This window comes from Bubalus bubalis, chromosome 14, assembly GCF_019923935.1.
Source record: "Bubalus bubalis isolate 160015118507 breed Murrah chromosome 14, NDDB_SH_1, whole genome shotgun sequence".
NCBI lineage: Eukaryota > Metazoa > Chordata > Mammalia > Artiodactyla > Bovidae > Bubalus > Bubalus bubalis.
Window position 1 is genome coordinate 73,366,111 of NC_059170.1, and position 24,887 is coordinate 73,390,997.

A 24,887-nucleotide genomic window follows, 5' to 3' on the forward strand; every position below is an offset into this window, starting at 1 on the left:
TCTCGTTCTTTGGGGCATAAATCTTCCCATTTTCATGCAATGCTAGTGTAGCGTCATATGCTTAGTCAATTCTTGCTTGTTGGTTGAGTTTAATACCTTCTACAAGGAGTTGGCGCACATGTGTAATTGGAAAGGAGCAAGGCTGGGGAGAAATTTGATTTTTGAGATGTTATAGCACATATTCACGATCCAGAAATGTACTTTGATTCATTCATGACTCATTCTGTTTTCAAGGCTTTAAAAAGCAAAACTCAGTTTGAAAGTCTATTAGGGAATTGGGTAAGTAAACCAGTCTATTTTCTCACATTATTTGATACTGAAATAGTACTTGTCTAGGGAAGGCTTCTTGGAGAAGGCAATGGCACCCCACTCCAGTACTCTTGCCTGGAAAATCCCATGGGCAGAGGAGCCTGGTAGGCTGCAGTCCATGAGGTCGCTAAGAGTCGGACATGATTGAGCGACTTCACTTTCACTTTTCACTTTCATGCATTGGAGAAGGAAATGGCACCCCACTCCAGTGTTCTTGCCTGGAGAATCCCAGGGATGGGGGAGCCTGGTGGGCTGCCGTCTATGGGGTCACACAGAGTCAGACACGACTGAAGCGACTTGGCAGCAGCGGGGAAGGCTTCTATTGTAGCTAATGTTGGGAGTGCCACTCTGCTCAACCTCTCCATCCATTCAGCCACTAAATCGTCACTGAGCTCCTCCACGTGCCATTGTCAATGCCAGGTGATGGGACTGTTCATGCCCATGTCCATGTCCTAAGTCCATGCCCTCGTGATGCTTACAAACTGATGGAAAGTCACAAGAAAGAAATGCAATGCTCGTAATTGCGACAAGTGCTCTGAAGAAAAACGGGTACCACAGTGATGTTTCCTGAAGAAGGCAGATGTGTATGCAGGTATGTTGGCATGCGCATATGCGTGGGTGCTCAAACACTTTTATTCGTATACATATGTGGATATCCACAAACATCCAACATGTGCTTTAAGTTTAAGGGTATCATGAATTTTATTGTCAACAATCAGATTCAAACTGCTACTTTGATGTAATATTGTGTGTAGTCTCTTGGTATTGTGTGTGTCTATTGCTCTTTTCCAACTATTAATAATAATTGACATTTGTTGGGCACTAACAGATACTGTGTCAAAAGCTTGAATATTCCCAACACCACCCTGAGGCAGGAACTCCCATTAGCCCTAGTTCCAGATGAGGGATCGAGGCCAAGTGAGTTCAGTACCTTGTCCTAAGTCAGTCATGGGGCTTGTGTGTCTGCCCACCTGCTTTTGTGTTCCTTCAACAATCACAGTAGGAGAATGAATCCTGTGGGAGACACAGGCGTGCAGGATCTGCACAGAGAGGCAGGGAGCACACACGTGGCGAAGGTTCAATGTAACGCACAAGGTGGTCTCGCGGGAGCAGCAGCAGTTGGCTCTTATGGGCACCACCTGGGCCCTGGCTCTCCTTGAGTGAGCCGGATTGCATCCACCATTTCAACAGCCTCTGGTGCTTGGACAGCCGCTCATCTCAGTCCGTTGCTGAGGTTAAAGGCGTGAAATGCCAGGTGTCTTCTGAAAACCTCTACCTGGTGGTGTCCAGCCCTTCAAGTTGAGCAGGACCACACTCGTCACCCCCCACCCCATCTCCTGTTTCTTTCCTGTTCTCTCATCACCACTTACAGCATGGGTTCCAGATTCATGTCCAGCTTCCCCAACCCCAACACAAAGCAACTCACAAGGTGAGTGAGTGTATCTCAGAGATATTTTGTTCAAATGCTTCAACCCCGTGGCTCTTGTCCGATGATGGTGTGGCTGCCAGAGCCTTCTTGGAGATGTGTCTTTCCCCACTGACTTTTCTTGTCCCCTCATTCCTCGAAGTCTGGGTCCCTGCACAAGCACCCATCAATTCACCCATGCCTCTCAGCTCAGGTGTTGAAAATCATTCCCATGCTTGAGATGTGAATGGCTCTGGCCACACTGAAGGGTCCAAGGGATTTCCATGGCAGAGAAACTAGGCCGAACGTCTCCTATGGGAGTGGATAACAGTGTCAGCAGATGTACTGCTCTCTTAAAACTGAACTTGCCAATTTCTCAAAAGCACTTGGATCCTCCCAGTGTCGTGCTCGCAGGTCCACCAAAGCTGGCTTCTGACTGCCCTAAAGTAATCTGTCAGGGAAGCCAGCTGCTCCAAGAGTCCAAGGCCAGCTTTCCAGAGGCCTGTGCTAAGTTAGGCTTCTGTGCAGTGTTTTGGGGCAGCTGTGTGCATGTGCCCAGTGGGTGGGCAGGCAGCACCTATAATTCCTGGGGGAGCAGGGAAAGGGTGTCCAGCCAGAGAGGAGTGAGAGGACTAAGACAGATAGTGATTGGGGTACTTTGAGAAGGACTAAATTTAAATGAAAACTGAGTTCCTTATCTGCACCAAATATTAATGACCAGTAACATTTGTCAAGAAGTTAATGGGATTAACAGTATTTTACATATGGTATCATTTAGTTCTTGTGAGAATTCCAGAAGAAGCTTCTGTTAGCCTGCTGTGTGCTTCACCTTGAGTATTTGTCATAATGACATCTATGCATTTCTTTTGAGATTTGTTAAATGGTTGTCTTCCCTATTAAACCATAAGAATCATGAGGACAAATCTTATTTTCACTCTGCGTGCTATGCCCAGCACCTACAGCAATGCCCTGGCATACGACAGGTGCTCAACTCGTACTCAGTGGATGAAGGAATTTAGTAAGAATTTAAAAAAAAAAAAAAAAAAAAAAAAAAAAAAAAAAAAAGGAATTTAGTAAGTAAATGGACAACTGTATGATGAGGAAGTGATATTATATGGCAGTTACGTAAAAAATATTATCTAAGGTAAAACACATCCCTGACAAATATGCATACAGGATTTACCTTTTTGAATGAAGAGAGAGCCTATTCTTTTTATTATTATTTTACTTTATGCCTAATGCAACAGCAGACTTTTTAAAAACTTTTTGTTTTGAAATAATTATAGATTCAGAGGAAGTTGCAAAGAAATGTAACTTCCCATGTACCCTTCACTCCTCTGTCCCCCAATGTTGAAATATTACATAATTATAGTATAATTCTAAAAGAGTTTGAAAGAAGTTGTGTTCTAAAAAGAACCTGAAGACAACATCATCATCTCCAAAAGCTGTCTGCACCACACCCCTCTCCCTGACCATGTTCACTGAAGCCAAGATATGGAAACAATCTAATTGTCCATCTATGGATAAATGGATAAAGATGTGATGTGTGTGTATGTATATATATATATATATATATATATATATATATATATATTTCACCATGAAAAAGGAGATCTTGCCATTTGTGACAATATGGAATGGACCCTGATAGTATTATACTAAATGAAATAAATCAGGCTAATAAAGGCAAATACTGTATAATCTCACTTATGTGTGGAATCTAAATGAAACAAAACAACAACTACAAAATAAACTCACAGATACAGATTTGTGGTTGCTAGAGGTGAAGGGGTGGGGGGAGAGTAGGCAAAATGGATGAGGGTGGTCAAAAAGGATGTTTCTAATTATAAGAAAAATAAGTCCCAGGGATGTAACATACAGAACGGTGACAATAGTTAACAATACCGCATCCTGTATTTTATAACCGAAAATTCTTAAGAGAGTAGATCTTAAAAGTTCTCTTACACGAAATATAATGTTGTGACTTATATGTATGGTGATGGGTATAAACTAAACCTCTTGTGGTGATCATTTCACAATACATTCATATATCAAATCATTATGATGTGCCCCTAAAATGAATACAATGTTATAAGCCAATTATATCTTAAAAAAATAAGAACCCGAAGAATAGAGTAAGTGGTGCCTGACAAAGCAGATCATCTCTCTTTCACGGCAAGGCTGAGCTGCTCATCCTCTAAAACCCTCCCGTGATCTGCATGTTCCCCTCTGCACTCAACTCAGGTGAGCAAGGAGGGTGACTGACAGGCGCACACGGACTGGGACCCCAGAAGCACACTTAGCTGCTCCCACCTCTGTGTTCCCTGGAGCTTGAGAGCTAGGCCTCAGTGTTGGTTTTGCCACTTTCCTGCAATTACTGAGTCTGAGATCCTCACTCTCAGGACTCATTAACTCTAGGACTTAGAAACTAAAGCTGAGCTTTTTGCACCTGTGTGAATAGTATTTACAGTAATGGAAAATTGAATCTCTGGAGGCTGGCGTATGAGGTATTGTACCTTCCCCACCTGCTCCCTCTCTGTGTATATTCCTGCAACAAAAAATAATAAAAAAAAACCCCAACTCTGGCAAACATTTGACAAATGGAAGCTTAGCACTTGTTTTTCATTTCCAGTGCACCTAAGGCGTTCTTAGTGAGGCGGACCGACCATCCATCCCATCTGCCACTCGTTAGCGTGACAGGAATTAAATGCTCTTTCCTCCAGCCAAATCAAGTTTCCCTGCGGAAGGCAGGCCTGAAACTCACAGATGGGTTGGAGGCACCTGATTTCTATAATATCCTGCTGCTGCTGCTAAGTCACTTCAATCGTGTCCGACTCTGTGTGACCCTATAGACGGCAGCCCATCAGACTCCCCCGTCCCTGGGATTCTCCAGGCAAGAACACTGGAGTGGGGTGCCATTTCCTTCTCCAATGCGTGAAAGTGAAAAGTGAAAGTGAAGTCACTCAGTCGTGTCTGACTCCTAGCGACCCCATGGACTGCAGCCCACCAGGCTCCTCCGTCCCTGGGATTCTCCAGGCGAGAGGACTGCAGTGGGTGCCTTAGCACTCATCCCGAGGTGTGGAAATTGTTTGTCTCCCTTCAGCAGACAAGATGAGAGCAGGGATCATGACTCAGGTAATTCTCTTAATGCTTGGGGATTCAGTGAAGCATGAATTAAATCAGTATTGAATGACAATTCTTGATTTGTTCTGAATACAATTTGGGGTGATGAATTTGCCCATCTTTACCAGCCAGCTAACCTGGCTGAATTAAACCTTATGCCAACAATCCCTCATGTCTCATTATGTCCTGGCACCATCTTGCCGTTGCTTTGGGACCAGGACAGGCATGATCTGGTTTTTTCTCCTGTGTCTCTCCACTCTGCTTATGGATCAGTGTACAGGGAAGAAACAGTCCTGTCATGGAAGTGCCTTTTGGTTTCCTCAGGGTATATTCCTAGGAGTGGGATTGCTGGGTCATATGGTGGTTTTATTCCTAGTTTTTTAAGGAATCTTCATACCTTCTTCCATATGGGCTGTAAATGTAAATGTATCAATTTACATTCCCAACGATGCAAGATCATTCCCTTTTCTCTACACCCTTTCCATGTGGGCCTTTCTGGGTAAGCAAAATCTCAAGGAAATTATATATGGAGAGAATTGACTGTGCAGTTACATCCAGGGTCTATCCAAGCCTGGTAGTTTCCCAGAAAAGACAATTTAAAATTTGCTGTTTTAATTTTTTTTGTTTAGTTTATTTTTTTTATTGAAGGATAATTGATTTACAGAATTTTGCTGTTTTCTGTCAAACCTCAACATGAATCAGCCATAGGTATACATATATCCCCTCCATTTTGAAACTCCCTCCCATCTCTCTCCCCATCCCACCCCTCTAGATTGATACAGAGCCCGTCTTTGAGTTTCCTGAGCCATACAGCAAATTCCCGTTGGCTATCTATTTTATATATGGTAATGTAAGTTTCCATGTTGCTCTTTCCATACATCTCACCCTCTCCTCCCCTCTCCCCATGTCCATAAGTCTGTTCTCTATGACTGTTTCTCCATTGCTGCCCTGTAAATAAATTCCTCAGTACCATTTTTATAGATTCTGTATATGTGCATTAGAATACAATATTTATCTTTCTTTTTCTGACTCACTTCACTCTGTATAATAGGTTCTAGGTTCATCCACCTCATCAGAACTGACTCAAATGCATTCCTTTTTATGACTGAGTAATATTCCATTGTGTATATGTACCACAACTTCTTTATCCATTCATCTGTCAATGGATATCTAAGTTGCTTCCATATTCTAGCTATTGTAAATAGTACTACAATGAACAATGGGATACATGTGTCTTTTTCAATTTTGGTTTCCTCAGGGTATATTCCTAGGAGTGGGATTGCTGGGTCATATGGTGGTTTTATTCCTAGTTTTTTAAGGAATCTTCATACCTTCTTCCATATGGGCTGTAAATGTAAATGTATCAATTTACATTCCCAACGATGCAAGATCATTCCCTTTTCTCTACGCCCTTTCCAGCATTTATTGTTTGTAGACTTGTTGATCATGGCCATTCTGACAAGTGTGAGGTGATATCTCATTGTAGTTTTGATTTGCATTTCTCTAATAATTCATGATGTTGAGCATCTTTTCATATGTTTGTTAGCCATCTGTATGTCTTCTTTGGAGAAATGTCTGTTTAGGTATTTTCACCGCTTTTTCATTGGTTGGTTGTTTTTCTGGCATTGAGTTGTATGATCTGCTTGTATATTTTGGAAGTTAATCCTTTGTCAGTTGTTTCATTTGCTATTATTTTTCTCCCATTCTGAGGTTTGTCTTTTCACCTTGCTTATAGTTTCCTTTGCTGTTAAAAAGCTTTTAAGTTTAATCAGGTCCCACTTGTTTACTTTTGTTTTTATTTCCATTACTCTAGGAGGTGGGCCATGGGCTCTTACTTTGATTTAGGTCATCGACTGTTCTGCCTATGTTTTCCTCTAAGAGTTTCATAGTTTCTGGTCTTACATTTAGGTCTTTAATCCATTTTGAGTTTATCTTTGTGCGTGGTGTTGGAAAGTGTTCTAATTTCATTCTTTTACACGTAGCTCTCCAGTTTTCCCAGCACCATTTATTAAAGAGGCTTTCTTTGCCCCATTGTATATTCTTGCCTCCTTTGTCAAAAATAAACTACCCATAGGTGCATGGGTTTATTTCTGGGCTTTCTATCTTGTTCCATTGGTCTATATTCCTGTTTTTGTGCCAGTACCATACTGTCTTGATGACTGTAGCTTTGTAGTATAATCTGAAATCAGGAAGGTTGATTCCTCCAGCTCCATTCTTCTTTTTCAAGACTGCTTTGGCTATTTGGGGTCTTTTGTGTTTCCATATGAATTGTGAAATTTTTTGCTCTAGTTCTGTGAAAAATGCCGTTGGTAAAAATGCCATTGGTAATCCACATTGAATCTGTGGATTGCATTTGGTAGTATAGTCATTTCACAATATTGATTCTTCCTACCCAGGAACATGGAATATCTCTCCATCTGTTTATGTCATCTTTGATTTCTTTCATTAGTGTCTTATAATTTTCTGTGTACAGTTCTTTTGTCTCCTTAGATAAGTTTATTCCTAGATATTTAATTCGTTTTGTTTTAATGGTGAGTGAGATTGATTCCTTATTTTCTCTTTCTGATTTTTCATTGTTAGTATATAGAAATGCAAGTGATTTCTGTGTATTGGTTTTGTATCCTGCAAATTTGTTAAATCTGCTGATTAGCTCTAGTAATTTTCTGATACTGTCTTTAGGGTTTTTTATGTACAGTATCATGTCCTCTGCAAACAGTGGGAGCTTTACTTCTTTTCTGATCTGGATTCCTTTTATTTCTTTTTCTACTCTGATTGCTGTACCTAGGATTTCCAGAGCTATGTTGAATAATTGTGGTGAAAGTGGACACCCTTGTCTTGTTCCTGATCTTAGGGGGAATGCTTTCAGTTTTTTGCCATTGAGAATAATGTTTGCTCTAGGCTTATCATATATGGCCTTTACTATGTTGAGGTAGCTTCCTTCTATGCCCACTTTTTGAAGAGTTTTAATCATAAATGTATGCTGAATTTTGTCAAAGGCTTTTTCTGCATCTACTGAGATGATCATATGGTTTTTATCTTTCAATTTGTTAATATGGTGTATCACATTGATTGATTTGTGTATATTGACGAATCTTTGCATTCCTGGAATAAACCCAACTTGCTCATGGTGTGTGAGCTTTTTGATGTGTTGCTGAATTCTGTTTGCTACAATTTTGTTGAGAATTTTTGCGTCTATGTTCATCAGTGATATTGGCCTGCAGTTTTCTTTTTTTGTGTTGTCATTGTCTGGTTTTGGTATCAGGGTGATAGTGGCCTCATAGGATGAGTTTGAAAGTGTTCCTTCCTCTGCAATTTTTTGAAAGAGTTTTAGAAGGATAGGCATTAGCTCTTCTCTAAATGTTTGATAGAATTCTCCTGTGAAGCCATCTGGCCCTGGGCTTTTGTTTTTGGGGAGATTTTTGATCACAGCTTCAATTTCAGTGCTTGTAATTGGGTTGTTCATGATTTCTGTTTCTTTCTGGTTCAGTCTTGGAAGATGGAACTTTTCTAAGAATCTGTCTGTTTCTTCCTGTTTATCCGTTTTGTTGCCATATAGTTGCTCATAATAGTCTCTTATAATCCTTTGTATTTCTGCACTGTCTGTTGTAACCTCTCATTTTCCATTTCTAATTTTGTTGATTTGATTCTTCTCTCTTCTTTTCTTGATGAGTCTAGCTAAAGGTTTGTCAATTTTGTTTATCTTCTCAAAGAACCAGCTTTTAGTTTTATTCATCTTTACTATTGTTTCTTTCATTTCTTTTTCATTTATTTCTGCTTGGATCTTTATGATTTCCTTCCTTCTACTAATTTTGGGGGTTTTTTGTTCTTCTTTTTCCAGTTGTTTTAGGTGTAAAATTAGGTTGTCTATTTGATGTTTTTCTTGTTTCTTGAGGTAGGATTGTATTGCTATAAGCTTCCCTCTTAGGACTGCTTTTGCTGCATCCCATAGGCTTTGAGTTGTCATGTTTTCATTGTCATTTGTTTCTAGAAATTTTTTTATTTCCCTTTTGATTTCTTCAGTAACCTGTTGGTTATTTAGAAACATGTTGTTTAATCTCCATGTGTTTCTGTTTATTATAGTTTTTTTCTTATAATTAATATCTAGTCTCTTAGCGTTGTGGTCAGAGGAGATGCTTGATACAATTTCAATTTTCTTAAGTTTACTGAGGTTTGATTTGTGACCCAAGATGTGGTCTATCCTGTAGATGTTTCATGTGCACTTGAGAAGAAGGTGTATTCTTCTTTGGAAGGAATGTTCTGAAGATAACAAGATCCATCTCATCTAATTTGTATCATTTAAGCCTTATGTTTCCTTATTAATTTTCTTTTTTGATGATCTGTCCATTGGTGTGAGTGGGATGTTGAAGTCTCCTACTATTATGGTGTTATTGTCTATTTCTCCTTTTATGTCTGTTTGTGTTTGTCTTATGTATTGAGGTGCTCCTATGTTGAGTGCATTCAGTTCAGTTCAGTCACTCATTTGTGTCCAACTCTTTGCAACCCCATGAACCACAGCACGCCAGGCCTCCCTGTCCATCATCATCTCCCGGAGTTCACTCAAATTCATGTCCATCGAGTCGGTGATGCCATCCAGCCATCTCATCCTCTGTCGTCCCCTTCTCCTCCAGCCCCCAATCCCTCCCAGCATCAGAGTCTTTTCCAATGAGTCAACTCTTCGCATGAGGTAGCCAAAGTACTGGAGTTTCAGCTTTAGCATCAATCCTTCTAATGAACACCCAGGACTGCCATCCTTGCATAGATATTTACAATTGTTATGTCTTCCTCTTGGATTGATCCCTTGATCATTTTGTAATGTCCTTTCTTATCTCTTGTAATTTTCTTCATTTCAGGGTCTATTTTGTCTGATATGAAGATTGCTACTTCAGCTTTCTTTTGCTTCCCATTTGCATGGAATATATTTTTCCATCCTCTCACTTTCAGTCTATATGTGTCTTTAGATTTGAAGTGGGTTTCTTGTAGACAACATATATATGGGTCTTGTTTTTGTATCCATTCAGCCAGCCTATGTCTTTTGGTTGGAGAATTTAATCTATTTACATTTAAAGTATTATTGATATATATGTTCCTATTGCCATTTTCTTAATTGTTTGGGGTTGATTTTGTAGATCTTTTTTATTCTCTTCTATTTCTTGACTATATAAGTCCATTTAACATTTGTTGTAAAGCTGGTTTGGTGGTACTGAATTCTCTTAACTTTTGCTTGTCTGAAAAGCTTTTTATTTGTCCATCAGTTTTGAATGAGATCCTTGCTGGGTACTGTAACCTTGATTGTAGATTTTTCCCTTTCAGTACTTTAAATATATCCTGCCATTCCCTTCTGGCCCACAGAGTTTCTGCTGAAAGATCAGCTATTTAAGCATATGGGGTTTCCCTTGTATGTTACCTGTTGCTTCTCCCTTGCTGCTTTTAATATTCTTTCTTTGTGTTTAGTCTCTGTTAGTTTGATTAGTATGTGTCTTGATGTGCTTCACCTTGCATTTATCCTGTATGGGAGTCTTTGTGCTTTTTGGACTTGATTGACTATTTCCTTTTCCATATTGAGGAAATTTTCAACTACAATCTCTTCAAAAATTTTCTCATGCCCTTTCTTTTTCTCTTTTTCCTCTGGGACCCCTATAATTTGAATGTTGGTGTCTTTGATATTGTCCCAGAGGTCTCTGAGACTATCCTCAGTTCTTTTCATTCTTTTTACTTTATTCTGCTCTTCAGAAGTTATTTCCACCATTTTATCTTCCAGCTCACTGATTCATTCTTCTGCTTTAGATATTCTGCTATTGATTCCTTCTAGAGTATTTTTAATGTCAGTAATTGTGTTGTCTCTGTATGTTTATTTTTTAATTCTTCTACATATTTGTTGATTGATTCTTGCATTTTCTCCATTTTGTTTTCAAGGTTTTTGATCATCTTTACTATCATTATTCTGAATTCTTTTTCAGGTAGTTTGCCTATTTGCTCTTCATTTATTTGGACTTCTGTGTTTCTAGGTTGTTCCTTCATTTGGTAGTATTTCTCTGCCTTTTCATTATTTATTTTTCTAACCTATTGTGTTTGAGGCTTAAAGGTTGAATTCATTCTTCCTTTTGGTTTCTGGCCTAAGGTTGGTGCAGTGGTTTGTGTAAGCTTCATATAGGGTGAGATTTGTACTGAGCTTTTGTTTGTTTGTTTTTCCTCTGATGGGCAAGGCTAAGTGAGGTAGTAACCCTGTCTGCTGATGATTTGGTTTGTATTTTTGTTTTGTTTGTGGTTTAGATGAGGTGTCCTGCACAGGGTGCTACTGGTGGTTGGGTGATGCTGGGTCTTGTATTCAAGTGGTTTCCTTTGTGTGAGTTCTCACTACTTGATACTCCCTAGGGTTAGTTCTCTGGTAGCCTAGGGTCTTGGAGTCAGTGCTCCCATTCCAAAGGTTCAGGGCTTGATTTCTGGTCAGGAATGAAGATTTCACAAGTGGTTTGTTATGGCATTAAGTGAGATTAAAACAAATATCAAAAGGCAAGAAACCAAAGATGAACCCCAGACAAATGGCAGTTACAAAATCTGGCAAATATTAATTAAAATAATGGAATATACACCTATGCATATATACCCATGAGCAAAGTCAAAACAGTCCAACAAAAATAAAGTACAGTAGACTGACCTGGCGAACAAAGTTAATCAAAAATTATATTTACCAGTTAAGAACAAAACTAACTAAAGCACAAATGGGAAGACAAGACTAAGGCAAGGTGCCAAGTGGGGAATAAAGCAATGAAAATAAAACTAACAAATATGTTGAGAGGAAAGCAAAGAAAGAAAGAATAGATGTGCAAAGTTAAATAGAGGTAGATAAAGAAGATTTATTACATTAAAGATTAACTGCTTTAATGGGGGGAAAGAACAGTAGGGAAGGCAAACAAAGGAATAAATGTAGAAAAAATATAATAGGTTTTTTAAAAAATTAAAATTATAAAAAAGAAAAGAAAAAAAATGGAAGAAGAAAGAAAAACAGGAAAGCAAAGAAAACTCCACAGAGCTGCAAAAGTCCAACTTAGATGCAGAGGTTTATAGCAACAATAAAAAGTGTGAGTGAATATATACCTATACATACACACCCATAAGCAAAATCAAAACAGCCCAATATAAATAACGTAAATAGATCAACATGGCGAACAAAGAAAACCAAAAATTATATCTACCAGAACAAAACTAACTAAAGCACAAACTGGAAAACAAAACTAGAGCAAGGTGCCAAGTGGGGAATAAAGCAATGAAAATAAAACTAACAAGTATGTTGAGAGAAAAGCAAAGAAAGAAAAGAAAGAATAGATATGCAAAGTTAGAGGTAGATAAAGAAGATTTGCTCACTGGAAGGACTGACGTTGAAGCTGAAACTCCAATACTTTGGCCACCTGATGCGAAGAACTGACTCATTTGCTCCACATTTCCCGAACTCCAGCTCTCAGCCGCTGCGCCTTCCAGAGGACCCTCATCCCTGCGGCAAGGACTGTCTGATTCTCATTCTATTTAGGCTGCCACAGATCAGCTGTTTCACTCTCAGCCTTAAATGTTTCTCCTGTTACTCAGACAGTTGCCCCGACGTGGGGATTGGACACCTGCTTCAGTTCCCCCGCCCGCTGAGGGCAGGTCCAGTCCTACTAACACTCCTGTTTTTCCCCTTAGTTCCTTTGTCCTACCAAGTTTTGCGTGGTTCTATGTATTCTTTTCCTCTGGTCAGGTCCTCCTGTCTGCTTTCAGCTGGTGTTCTGCATGCACTTCTGAAGGTGTAGTCCTGATGTATCATCTGTGGAGAGACATGTACTCCATGTCCACCTACTCCTCTGCCATCTTGTTCTCCTCCTGCCATTTTGCTTTAACTTAAATTATCTGACTTGGGAACTTCCCTGGTGGTTCACCAGTTAAGACTGCATTTCCCATGGAGGGACTAAATTTCAATCCCTGGTCAGAGAACTAAGACTCCACGTGCAGAGTGGCATGGCCAGAAAAGAAGATATTAAATTATCTGACTAGGTTGTCTATATAATGATCAAACTAGTCAAGGGCTTCCCTGATAGCTCAGTTGGTAAAGAATCCACCTGCAATGCAGGAGACCCCGGTTCAGTTCCTGAGTTGGGAAGATCCTATCCAAGAAGGGATAGGCTACCCAGTCCAGTAATCTTGAGCTTCTCTTGTGGCTCAGCTGATAAAAAACCCACCCATAATGTGGGAGACCTGTGTTTGATCCCTGGGTTGGGACGATCCCCTGGAGAAGGGAAAGGCTACCCACTCCAGTATTCTGGCCTGGAGAATTCCCAAGTTGTCTATATAATGATTAAGCTAATCAAATAGTTATCTATGTATTTTCATATGATTATATATACGGTGGGCCAATCTCAGATTGTACAAGGAAGTGGGACTTTTTTTCTGATTAGCTGAGAGTTTTTAAATTATTTTAAAAATATAGGCATTTTTCATTTAGTTTATTTTACTTGTGTCAACTGGGATATTCTGGGATACTTTGAAATCTTTATTCCAGGCAGCCTGCTAGGGTCACAAAAGCACAAAGGTAGACAGTCTGAATAATTCAGCTCTGTCCAAATGTGTGATTAGCCCAGAGGCTTCCCAGGCAGATAACAAGATGCCAAACTTTAAAATCAGAAATTCCTCATGCTGAGAAAAATAAGCTTGACAGTTGATTTTGTAAGCAATACTGGGTCATATCTTTTGGTACTTTTTTATTCCACAAATAATGTTACCTACCTGCCCTGTTGAACTTCTATAAACAAATACTTTTCAGGACTTCCCCAGTGATCCAATAGTTAAGAATCTGTGCTCCCAATGCAGGGGGCATGGGTTCAATCCCTGTTTGGAGAATTAAGATCTCACATGCCATATGGTGTGATCAAAATTTTTTTAAAAATTAAAACTAAATACTTGTCATGTTAGCAAAGGTCCCTAGGGCTGCCAGGGGTGAGCATCCCAAGAAGCAAAGTTGGTGTGTCTCTCAAAGACCACCCATCATTTCATTTCTTTGGTTTTGGTAGTCTGTGGTTCTACTTCATTCTGTACCATTTCTTACCAACTTATTAAGTACATATAGATCAATGGACCTCTTTCTAGGTTCCATTGGGTTAGGAGAACATGAAAAAACACCCACAGAGTTCTATCTCCTGAGGTGTTAATTTATTTAATTTAGATTAAGTTGAACCAACATGTCACCACTTGAAAGGAAATTCTTTTATAAAGGCCAGTATGTTGATTATAGAATGTGTTATATAGTTACTTTCAACATTAGCATGAGCCTGATAAATATGGTACTCCACTGAATTAATAACTAAGTCGTTTACCAGTGGAAATGGCCCATGCAAGGTAAAGAATCCACCTGCCAATGCAAGAAACACGGGTTTGATCCCTGGGTCAGGAAGATCCCCTGGAGGAGGAAATGGCAACCTATTCCAGTATTCTTGCCTGGGAAACTCCACGGACAGAGGAACCTGGTGGGCTAAGTCCATGGGGTTGCAGAGTCAGACGCCACTGAGCATACATACACACAAGTGGATGACACTGATAAAGACTTGGATTGAGCCATTTCGTGTAAAATGTGAGGCACAACAAAGATGTGGAAGTAAGGCTCCTGTTATCTTAGTGAAGAGGAGCAAGGTCTGCCATGGATAATGAATCCAGTCTTTCTGAATGTGCAATAGTATGATGATGGGTCTCTACTGGTGTAGAGTCCCAGCCAAGGGACAATTCTTTCCCAAAGTCACATACAGAACAACCACATTATTAATTTCCCTTTCCTAACATCTCCTCAATTTCTTCAAGGTGAATAGTATTACTATCAAATCTAGAAAAGTAATTCGAAGAGCCTTTCAGTATGGGTCCAGTCGCAGAGCTCTGAAATTTTTCCTGGTGCTATTAAATATAACTGTATATATTTTAGCCAAACATTATTGGAGTCTTCCTTTCTGTTTCCATAGCAGTCCGTGTGTTCATGTTATGGAACAGAAGGAAAAAATGCTTATTTCCATATTTATTTTGTGTGTCACTTCGCCCCCAAGTGATTGATCATTTAAAGCAAGTTATTGGGCATTCTTCCCTGAAAGCTGTAAATTTGTTCTCTTTCCTCTCCAATGCTGACTTTCAGTATAGCAATATATACAGTGATGTTAAAAGCAAAGTCAAAACAAGTAAAGCTTATACTTTTTAAAAGCAACTTTATTGACATAAAATTCATATGCCAATGCAACATAGACACTTAACATGTATAATGCAATGGTTTTAATATATTCACAGAATTATGCAAAATTCACTAATAATTTTAGAATATTATTAAAAGAAATATACCCATGAGAAGTCACCCCCCATTCTCCTTTTCCCCGACCTCTCTACTGTCTGTCTCTATACATTTGGCTATTTAACGTATTTCTTATAAATGTATTCCTATATGATCTTTTTTGATTGTTTTCTTTTCCTTATCATAATAGTTTCATCCATGCTGTAGCATGTGCTGCTGCTGCTGCTAAGTCTCTTCAGTCGTGTCCGACCCTGTGCGACCCCATAGACGGCAGCCACCAGGCTCCCCTGTCCCTGGGATTCTCTAGGAAAGAACACTGGAGTGGGTTGCCATTGCCTTCTCTGCTGTAGCATGTATTCATACTTTATTTCTTTTTATGGCTGAGTAGTATTCTGTTGTATGGATATAGCATGTTTTGTTCATCCTCTCATCAGTTATGGATATTTGGGTTGCTTTCACTTATAGGCTAATTTGAATAATATTGCTATGTATATTTGTGTATAAGTGTTTTTATAGACATGTATTTTCAGATTTCTTTAATTTTACCTAGTAATTGCTGAATTGTATGCTAAATCATACAGATTCCTTGCTGGTTCAGTGGTAAAGAACATTCCTGCCAATGCAGGAGACTTGAGTTCTATCCCTGGGTAGGGAAGATCTTCTGAAGAAGGAAATGGCAACCCACTATAGTATTCTTGCCTGGGAAATCCCATGGACAGTGGAGCCTGGCTGGTTATATTTCCTTGGGGTCGCAAAGAATCAGACATAACTTATCAACTAAACAACATTGGTAACTCTGTGTGTGATGTTTTGAGGAACTGGCAGTTTTCCAAAGTGACGAGACGTTCTCACCTGCAAAGGGTTTCAGTCTTTCCACATCTTTGCCAACATTTGTTACTGTGAGTCTTTTTGACTGCAACTGTCCTAGTGGATGTGAAGTGGGATCTCATTGCGGTTTTGATTTGCATTCCCCAATGAATAGTAATGCTGAGCATCTTTAACGTACTTGGACTATTGTATATCTTCTTTAAAGAAGTGACTATGCAGAGCCTTCGTCCATTTTTTAGATTGGGATCTTTTTACTGCCAGATTGTCTGATTCCTTTAACACACATATGATTTGTAAACATTTCAAAATATTTTCTGTACTTCTATGGGTTGTCTTTTCACTTTTTTAATGATTTACTTGGAAGAAAAAATGCTTTTAATTTTAATAAAATTCAGTATATAATTGTTTCTCTTTGACACTTGTGTTTTTGGTATCAGATCTAAAAACAATTGACTAACTCAAAGTAATAAGATTTATTCCTATGTTTTCTTCTGAGTTTTATAGTTTTTAGCTATACATTTAGGTCTAAGATTTATTTTGCATTAATGGTATAAGAAAGGAATTCAACTTCATTCTTTTACATGTGGAAATCCTATAGTCTCAGGACCATTTCTAAAGAGATTATTCTTTCCCCAAATAAATTGTCTTGGTACCCTTGTCAAAAATCAATTAACCATAGATATAAAGGCTTATTTCTGAATTCTCAATTCTGTTCCACTGACCTATATGTCTATCCTTATCTGGTACCACCCTGACTTAATTATTGTAACTTTGAAGTAAGTTTTTAAAATGGGAAGAGTGAGCCTTCTATCTTTTTTTTCTTTTTCAAGGTGGTTTTGGCTATTCTGGGTCCTTTGAATTTTCACATGAATTCTAGCATCAGTTTGGTCACTTCTGCGAGAAGGTCAGGTGGGAATCTGCAGATCAATTTGGAGTGTATTACCATATTTACTATAACATGTCTTTTATGCATAAATGCAATAGCTTTTCTTTTATTTACATCCTTTTAATTTCTTTTCAACAATGTCTTGTAGATTTCAAGGTACACATTTTTTGTGTGTTGGGCTGGATTGAAGCCTGTACTTGGGAAAAAAAAACAAAAAAACAAAAAACCCTGGGATGGAAAGAACTTTCACAGCAAAGAGTCAGCAGCAGTGTGATAGCTGAAAACTGCACAGTGAGTCTGGTGATGGGCTGCTGTTGATAAAGCAAGGTCAAGGGCCAGGATATTAAGGATGTGGCTTCCGAGTGAGCAGGGGTAACCTAGGGTAGCAAGTGTAAAAGTGAGGATACTGAGAGCTCTCCTGACATCCTCACTCTGTCCTGGCCCCCTTGATCCTACTGACCTGGGCATGTTTTAGCAATGGACAAGAAATGCACCAAGGAACCCTAAGTTCTTCAACATCAAGCGTATCCTTAACCCTTTGCAGCAAACACTTGTCCCCACCGAGTCCATATGTCTGAGTGTCTCATTTCTGCTGACCCACCCACCAGCTAATGGGGGTCTCGGTCTCTCATAGATGGCCACCTGCAAATTCTTCAGGGTTCCTGGGTGTGTTCTATCTGACAGCTCTCTGCAGATAATGGATAAGTACAGCACCAACTTTTTCAAAAGGCAAAATACCCAGGGATAAGGTAGACCCAGAAAAGTCATTTCCCCTGGAAAGAGCTCAAGGAGATTGGAGACTGCCTGTGGTGATGAACTGATCTATAATTGTGACAAGCTGGTATTGTTCCTGAAAGCTGCAACGGGCTTCAGGCACGAGAGAGCTCAGGAAACAATCTCTCTGAAAAAGATGAAACACAGATAATGGTTTTATTTTGTCTGAAAGAAACAGAAAACCACATCCCAAACCCTTTCAATCACTCTGCCATGTCATTATTCCCCTCCTTTAACACTGCTCATCATCCCTGATGGTGACAGGAAGACCTCCAGGATGGCATTTATTTCAGGGAAATGGATGTATCAGCTCCTTGTGTGACCTCGGAGGGGAAATATTTGCAAGCAGAGAAGTATCCACAGAAGCCATCCCTCTTGCTAGCTGTGTTTGGGAGTAAAGTTGACATCTTGTTGCTGGGATTAGATTTCTTTTTGAAAATAGATGTTTGGGAGAAAATGCCAATTTCTTTCCACCTTGCCCTGTCCTCTCCTCACCATCCCTATTTTCATTCAAGTTCTGCCTGGTCCCAGGATAGATATTGCTCTCTAGAATTAGCAAAGACAGAAACAGGACTGGGTATTCATCTCTGGAACTTCGCTGGTATCTGAACTTTAGGTAGCCCCTCCATGTCTTGACATCAGGCCACCCTGCTCTCATCCTGCCCCTGCCCCTGCCTCAACACCTGGTGTTGAGAACCCCCTGGGAAAGCTCTGTTTCTGCATCCCCCAGTGAGCCGATAATCTATTAGGCAAACTCTTCTTTTGGTTTCTCTTTACACTCCTATTTTCTATTAATTTTTTACAATGCAAAATCAGGCACACCCCACACTGAATATGAAGACTCTAACATTGTGAAACTTTGCAATTCCACAGTCCTCTCTGCAAAAAGAGGCAGCATGTCTAACGGATGTTTCAAATCTAGAATTTGAAGATTAGCATTTTCAAGAAGATGAAGTGTCCCTCTTGTTCTCAAAGAAGAGGTGAGTAAGCAAATTGCAAATAGATGAAATGATAGGAAATGCAGATGACCCTTGAAAAATGTGGGTTTGTGTGGGTTCACTTACATTTTTTTTTTCAATAGCAAATACTACAGTACACTATGATCTGAAAGTTGTTAAAACCAGGGATGTAGAACTGTGGATACAAGGACTGCATAGATGGAGGGCAGACTGTAAATTTTCCACTGGGTGGAGGGTGGGTGCCCCTAACCCCCATGTTATTGAAGGGTCAGCTGTACTTGATGAGGCCCTAGTGACCATAGACACTCAAATAAATGGAGGCTCTTTTTACATAGGCATCATGAATATGTGAGTGTGTATATATGTTTAGTTGTTCAGTCACCCAGTTGTGTCTGACTTTGTGACCCTGTGGACTGCAGATGCCAGGCCTCTCTGTCCCTCACTATCTCACAAAGTTTGTGAAGTTCATGTTCATTGCATTGGTGATGCCATCTAGCCATCTCTGACACCCTCTTCTCCTTTAGCTCTCAATCTTTCCCAGCATCAGGGACTTATCCAATGAGTCAGCTGTTCGCATCAGATGACCAAAATACTGAAGTTTTAGCTTCAGCATCAGTCCTTCCAATGAGTATTCAGGGTTGATTTCCCTTAAGATTACCTGGCTTGATCTCCTTGCTGTCCAAGGGACTCTCATGAGTCTTCTCCAGCACCATAGTTCAAAGGCATCAGTTCTTCAGCGCTCGAAGGTGTGATCACTCACGTAGAGTCAAACATCCTGGAGTGTAAAGTAAAGTGGGCCTTAGGAAGCATCACTACAAACAAAGCTAGTGAAGGTCATGGAATTCCAGTTGAGTTATTTCAAATCCTAAAAGATGATGCTGTGAAAGTGCTGCACTCAATATGCCAGCAAATTTGGAAAACTCAGCAGTGGCCACAGGACTGGAAAAGGTCAGTTTTCATTCCAATCCCAAAGAAAGGCAATGCCAAAGAATGTTTAAACTACCACACAATTGCACTCATCTCACATGCTAGCAAAGTAATGCTCCAAATTCTCCAAGCGATGCTTCAAAAGTATGTGAACCAAAAACTTCCATATGTTCAAGCTGGATTTAGAAAAGGCAGAGGATTGCCAACATCCATTGGATTATAGAGAAAGTAAGGGAATCCCAGAAAAACATCTACTTCTGCTTTGTTGACTATGCCAAATTCTTTGACTGATTGGATCACAACAAACTGTGGAAAATTCTACCAGACCACCTTACCTGTCTCCTGCAAAACCTGTATGCAGGTCAAGAAGCAATGGTTAGAACTGGACATAGAACAACAGAACTGGTTCCAAATTGGGAAAGGAGTATGTCAAGGCTGTATATTGTCACCCTGATTACATAAGTTAACTTATATGCAGAGTACATCATGCAAAATGCTGGGCTGGATGAAGCATAAGCTGGAATCAAGATTACTGGGAGAAATATCAATAACCTCAGTATGCAGATAACACTACCCTAATGGAAGAAAGTGAAGAACTAAAGAGCCTCTTGATGAAAGTGAGAGGAGAGTGAAACTTAAAACTCCACATTCACAAAACAAAGATCATGGCATCTGGTTCCATCACTTCATTGCAAATAGATGGGGAAACAATGGAAATAGTGACAGACTTTATTTTCTTGAGCTCCAAAATCACTGCAGATGGTGACTGCAGCCATGAAATTAAAAGATGCTTGCTCCTTGTAATAAAAGCTATGACCAACCTAGACAGCATATTAAAAAGCAGAGACATTCCTTTGCCAACAAAGGTCTGTCCAGTCAAAGTTATGGTTTTTCCAGTAGTCATGTATAGATGTGAGAATTGGACTATAAAGAAAGCTGAACACTGAAGAATTGATGCTTTTAAACTGTGATGCTGGAGAAGACTTCTGAGAGCCCCTTCAACTGCAAGGAGATCCAACCAGTCCATGCTAAAGGAAATCAGTCCTGAATATTCATTGGAAGGACTAATGCTGAAGCTGAAGCTTTAGTACTTTGGCCACCTGATGCAAAGAACTGATTCATTGGAAAAGACCCTGATGCTGGGAAAAATTGAAGGCGGGAAGAGAAGGGGACAACAGAGGATGAGATGGTTGGATGGCATCACCAACTTGATGAACATGTGTTTGAGCAAGCTCCAGGAGTTGGTGATGGACAGGGGAGCCTGGCGTGCTGGAGTCCATGGGCTCTCAAAGAGTTGGACATGACTGGGCAACTGAACAACAGCCACACAGTCAAAGGCTTTGACATAGTCAATGAAACAGAGGTAGATGTTTTTCTAGAATTCCCTAGCTATCTCTATGATCCGGTGAATGTTGGCAATTTGATATCTGGTTCCTCTTCCTTTTCTCAGTCTAGCTTGGACATCTGGAAGTTCTTGGTTCACATAATGCTGAAACCTAGCATGCAAGTTTTTAAGCATGACCTTACTAGCATGGGAGATGAGTGCAATTGTCTGATGGTTAGCACATTCTTTAGTACACCCCTTCTTGGGAATTGGGATGCAGATTGACCTTTTCCAGTCCTGTGGCCACTGCTGGGTCTTCCAGATTTGCTGACATACTGAATGTAGCACCTTGATGGCATCATCCTTTAGGGTTTTGAATAGTTCTACTGGAATTCTCTTGCATTCCCTAGCTCTATTAACAGCAGTGCTTCCTAAGGCCCACTTGAATTTGCTCTCCAGAATGTCTGGCTCTGGGTGGCTGATCACACCGTCATAATAATCCGGTTCATTTGGATCTTTTTTGTACAATTCTTCCATGTATTGTTGCCATTTCATCTTGATCTCTTCAGCGTCTACCATGTATATACGTATGTATGTGTGCATGTATGTATGTATAATTCGTTTATGTAGACACCTGCACACATATATATATATATATATATACACAGAGAGAGAGAGATCACTTAAGATTGAAGCATCCTATGATGTAGGTAATATTTATTTCTACTTTATAGATGAAACAGTTCAAACTACTTGCCCAAGGACACCCAAGACTGAGAATCCAACTCAGATGGCCCGGGTTCAATGTTTTCACCTGCTTGGTATCAGTCTCCTTTCTTCCATGGGTTCCTTTTTTTTCAGAAACAGCCTACCCCCATGTTGTGTAGTCTTCTGGGGACTGTCAGTCAAGGGGTCATGCCCTCCTCTGCCCAAAAGCAAGTAGGTGATCAAGGTCACTCTATCCTATGAGTCAGAATCCTGAAAGGAACAGCACAGTGATGGTTGGGGCCACTTCATCCCTGTGATTGTTGCACGAGAAATGGTCTCGTTTGTTCCTGCATTCCACACTCCCAAGGCCACTCCGTGCCAGCCCTTGCTGAGGGCTGCTCCTTCAGGCTGCCCCTCTGAGCTGTGAGCTTCCCTTCTGCACAGGGAGGTGGATGCGGGGGAGTGCCATCAGATCCCCTCTCCTGGGCCACAGTGGCGCTGGCCCTGAGGGCTCACAGCCAAGGCCCTCCCAGTGCTTGCCCTCAGCCACACAGAACTCCCTCACCTGGTTTAGGATCTCGTCCAGGGCACAGCCTTCAGGGGTACAAAGACCTGGCCCTCTTGGCTCAACCTGGATTACCATCAAGGGCCTCTCAGGTCCAGAGCTCCCCCTCGGATCAACGGAGTCTCCTGCTGCAGTTACAGCTCAGCTTCTTCTCCCCGCCGCCTTCACTGCCTCGCGGGTGCGGCTCCTGTGGCCACTCGCAGCAGACCTGCTGTCTGCAGACCTATACCTCAGAGTCCAGAGAACGTGGCCTAAGGCTGCAGCTCTGAGTAAACTGCCACAACCTGCTGCCAGAGAGCCCTAACCGACTCAGCCAGGCCTATGTACCTCTGCGTGAGTCTCCTAGAGCTGTCCTCACAAAGTGCCACAGACTAGGTGACTCCGACAGCAGACGGTAATCTTCTCACATTTCTGGAGGCTGAAAGTCTGAGGTGTCAACAGGGTCGGTTTCTTCTAGGCCACTCTCTGGCTCGTAGACGGCCGTCTTTCCCTTTGTCTTCCTGTGGACTTCCCTCTGTGTTCGTCTGCGTCCTGGTTTCCTTTTCTTATAAAGAAACCAGTTATGTAGGATCAGGGCCTACCTATATGACCTCATTATAATTTAACTTCCTCTCTCAAGGTCCCCTCTCCAAATACAGTTACATTTTGAGGTACTAGGGCTTCAACATATGAATTTGGGGTGGCCACTTGTCAGTCTAGAAAAACCTCTGTAGCCTGAATTCCTTCCCCACTCTACTGTTTAGCAGTATGTGGTTCAGAATCTAGGCTGTGAGTAGATGAGTCTGGATGCTTAACTCTCTTGGTGCTTAACTCTTCTCACTGCAAACTGGATACAACTGCAATGTGTGACTCTAAAAGGTAGTGAATAATATCACTGACAGTACAGGAGCTAACCAATAGAAAGTACAATTAAGATGCATCCATTTTAAGTGAATAAGAACTATTGTCTTCCTTTGAGATGTAGCCAAGCTGTCAAATCAGTGGAGGAAGGTGAATGGGTCAGGGTGCCAGGGTAACCAGCAGTCATGAAAAAATAAATCAGGTTGGAGCTTCTTTGTAATTATTATTAGTATGAAAAAGAATATCATAGGAGTTTCTTTTTGTTAATGACTTTGGTATGGAAAACACTTTCCTAAGACTGTCCCAAAGCCCAAAAGCATTTTTAAAGAGGGATCAATTTAGCCACATTAAAAACAAATTACCATCCACATCCTGAGTGATGTGCAGCTAATTAAGACTGGAAACAAAGGGAGAAGCCATGAAACCACACTGAGAAACATGCCGAAAATCGCCCCTTCTCCCCCAGGCTCCTCATCCAGCATCTATAAGCCCAAGGTCCCTGACAGCACAAACTGTGTTCTTGCTTCCTGGGGGGTGTCTGCAGATCCGCTGCCCACCTGGGGCATTGCTAACCCATTCTGTCATCAGCAGGTCCAAGTGATCATGGCTTGGTCTGTGGAAACTGATGATACCTTTCCATTTGCTGCGAAAGTCAAGGCCTTTTGGCTGCTGCATCTGTATTTGTGGCTGCTGCTCCCATGGCTGCTGCCCCAGCTCCAGCCAAGGTTGTAGGATATGAAGTGTCAGACTGGAATGAGGATATGGAATTCGATCCCTCTGACTAATCACCGAATAGCAACCAACTCTGCTAAACTTTCCTTGTGAAACAAAGAAATAAAGGCTTCCATCGCTTAAAAAAGTCATGGGAATAAAAACAATAAATAAAATCAAAACTATGAAAAAATATTTATCATATGTACTACTGAAAATGTTTATTTCCCCAACTTATGAAGAATTTCTACAGGGCAACAAGGAAATGATCCAGTGAACAAATGGGCAAATGATGGAAACTATTCAGAGTTAAGGAAATACTATTAATAGAAATGATACATTTGAAAAAGTACTCAGCTTAACTAAAAATAAGAGAACGTCCTATTAAGTCAAGCTAAGACTATTGGGGGTACTGTATTTTAGCTATCACATTGGTAAAGATAAAGATCAAAAAATAAAAATTGTGAGCACTGTTGGAATTGTTCAGGATGTGGGAGCACTATGACAAAGTGTTGGTACAGGTATGCATTATTCCCTTGTCCGTGGGTGGCAACTGGTAATATCCATGAAAGTAAAAATGCACTCACCACATGACCTAGAAATTCTACAGATCTTCCCACATAGTGTGAAATAGAAGGTTCACTTCAGCAGTATTTGTAAAAGTTAATGAACCAGCAACAATTCTGGGACAAAAACTGATTGTTGAATCTCAGTATTCCTTCTTCTCTCCTTTTTTCTTAGTAGAACCCCCAATTATCCACTGATTCCCTGGATTGTGATGACATTTCCCATCTTCCCTTCCAGCTAGGTGTAGCTTCGTGACTAGTTTTGGAAAATGAGATATAACTGAACGGATTTTGTGAGCTGGGATGTGTCCTTCTTGATAGGGAGCATGTTTGCCTTCAGGTTGGAATGCATAGATGAAGGTTGGTGCTCAAGCAGCCACCTTTAAACATGAGAAATCCATATGCTGAGAACAGAGGAACATCAAGATGAAAGCACATTCAGTCTCTGAGACTATAGTTACCAACACCAGCCCTAAGCCACCTAACTCTGCTCATCTTTCTCATGATATACACTTCTATCTTATTTAAGCCTCTAAGTCATTATTTTAGGTATGTTTAAAAAGACTTTGCTAAAATAAACCATGTGTACATATATAACATTGAGCATTAAATAACTTTTTTAAAAAATGAGGGAAATCTATTGAGGTTTACACAGTAGTACATGCAGATAT

At 40.4% G+C, this 24,887-nt stretch overlaps 1 long non-coding RNA gene across 2 annotated transcripts; it reads left to right on the forward strand.

Annotated features, from left to right (window-relative positions):
* The first annotated feature begins 939 nt into the window (after positions 1–939).
* On the forward strand, positions 940–24,082 carry LOC123329282. 2 transcript variants are annotated; one of them, XR_006544690.2, is made up of 4 exons: positions 940–1,738; positions 16,991–17,133; positions 18,490–18,596; positions 23,531–24,082. It is a non-coding gene; the product is annotated as an uncharacterized LOC123329282 (long non-coding RNA). The 2 variants fall into 2 exon arrangements; XR_006544689.2 differs by lacking the exon at positions 940–1,738 and adding an exon at positions 4,633–4,849.
* The last annotated feature ends 805 nt before the right edge of the window (positions 24,083–24,887 follow it).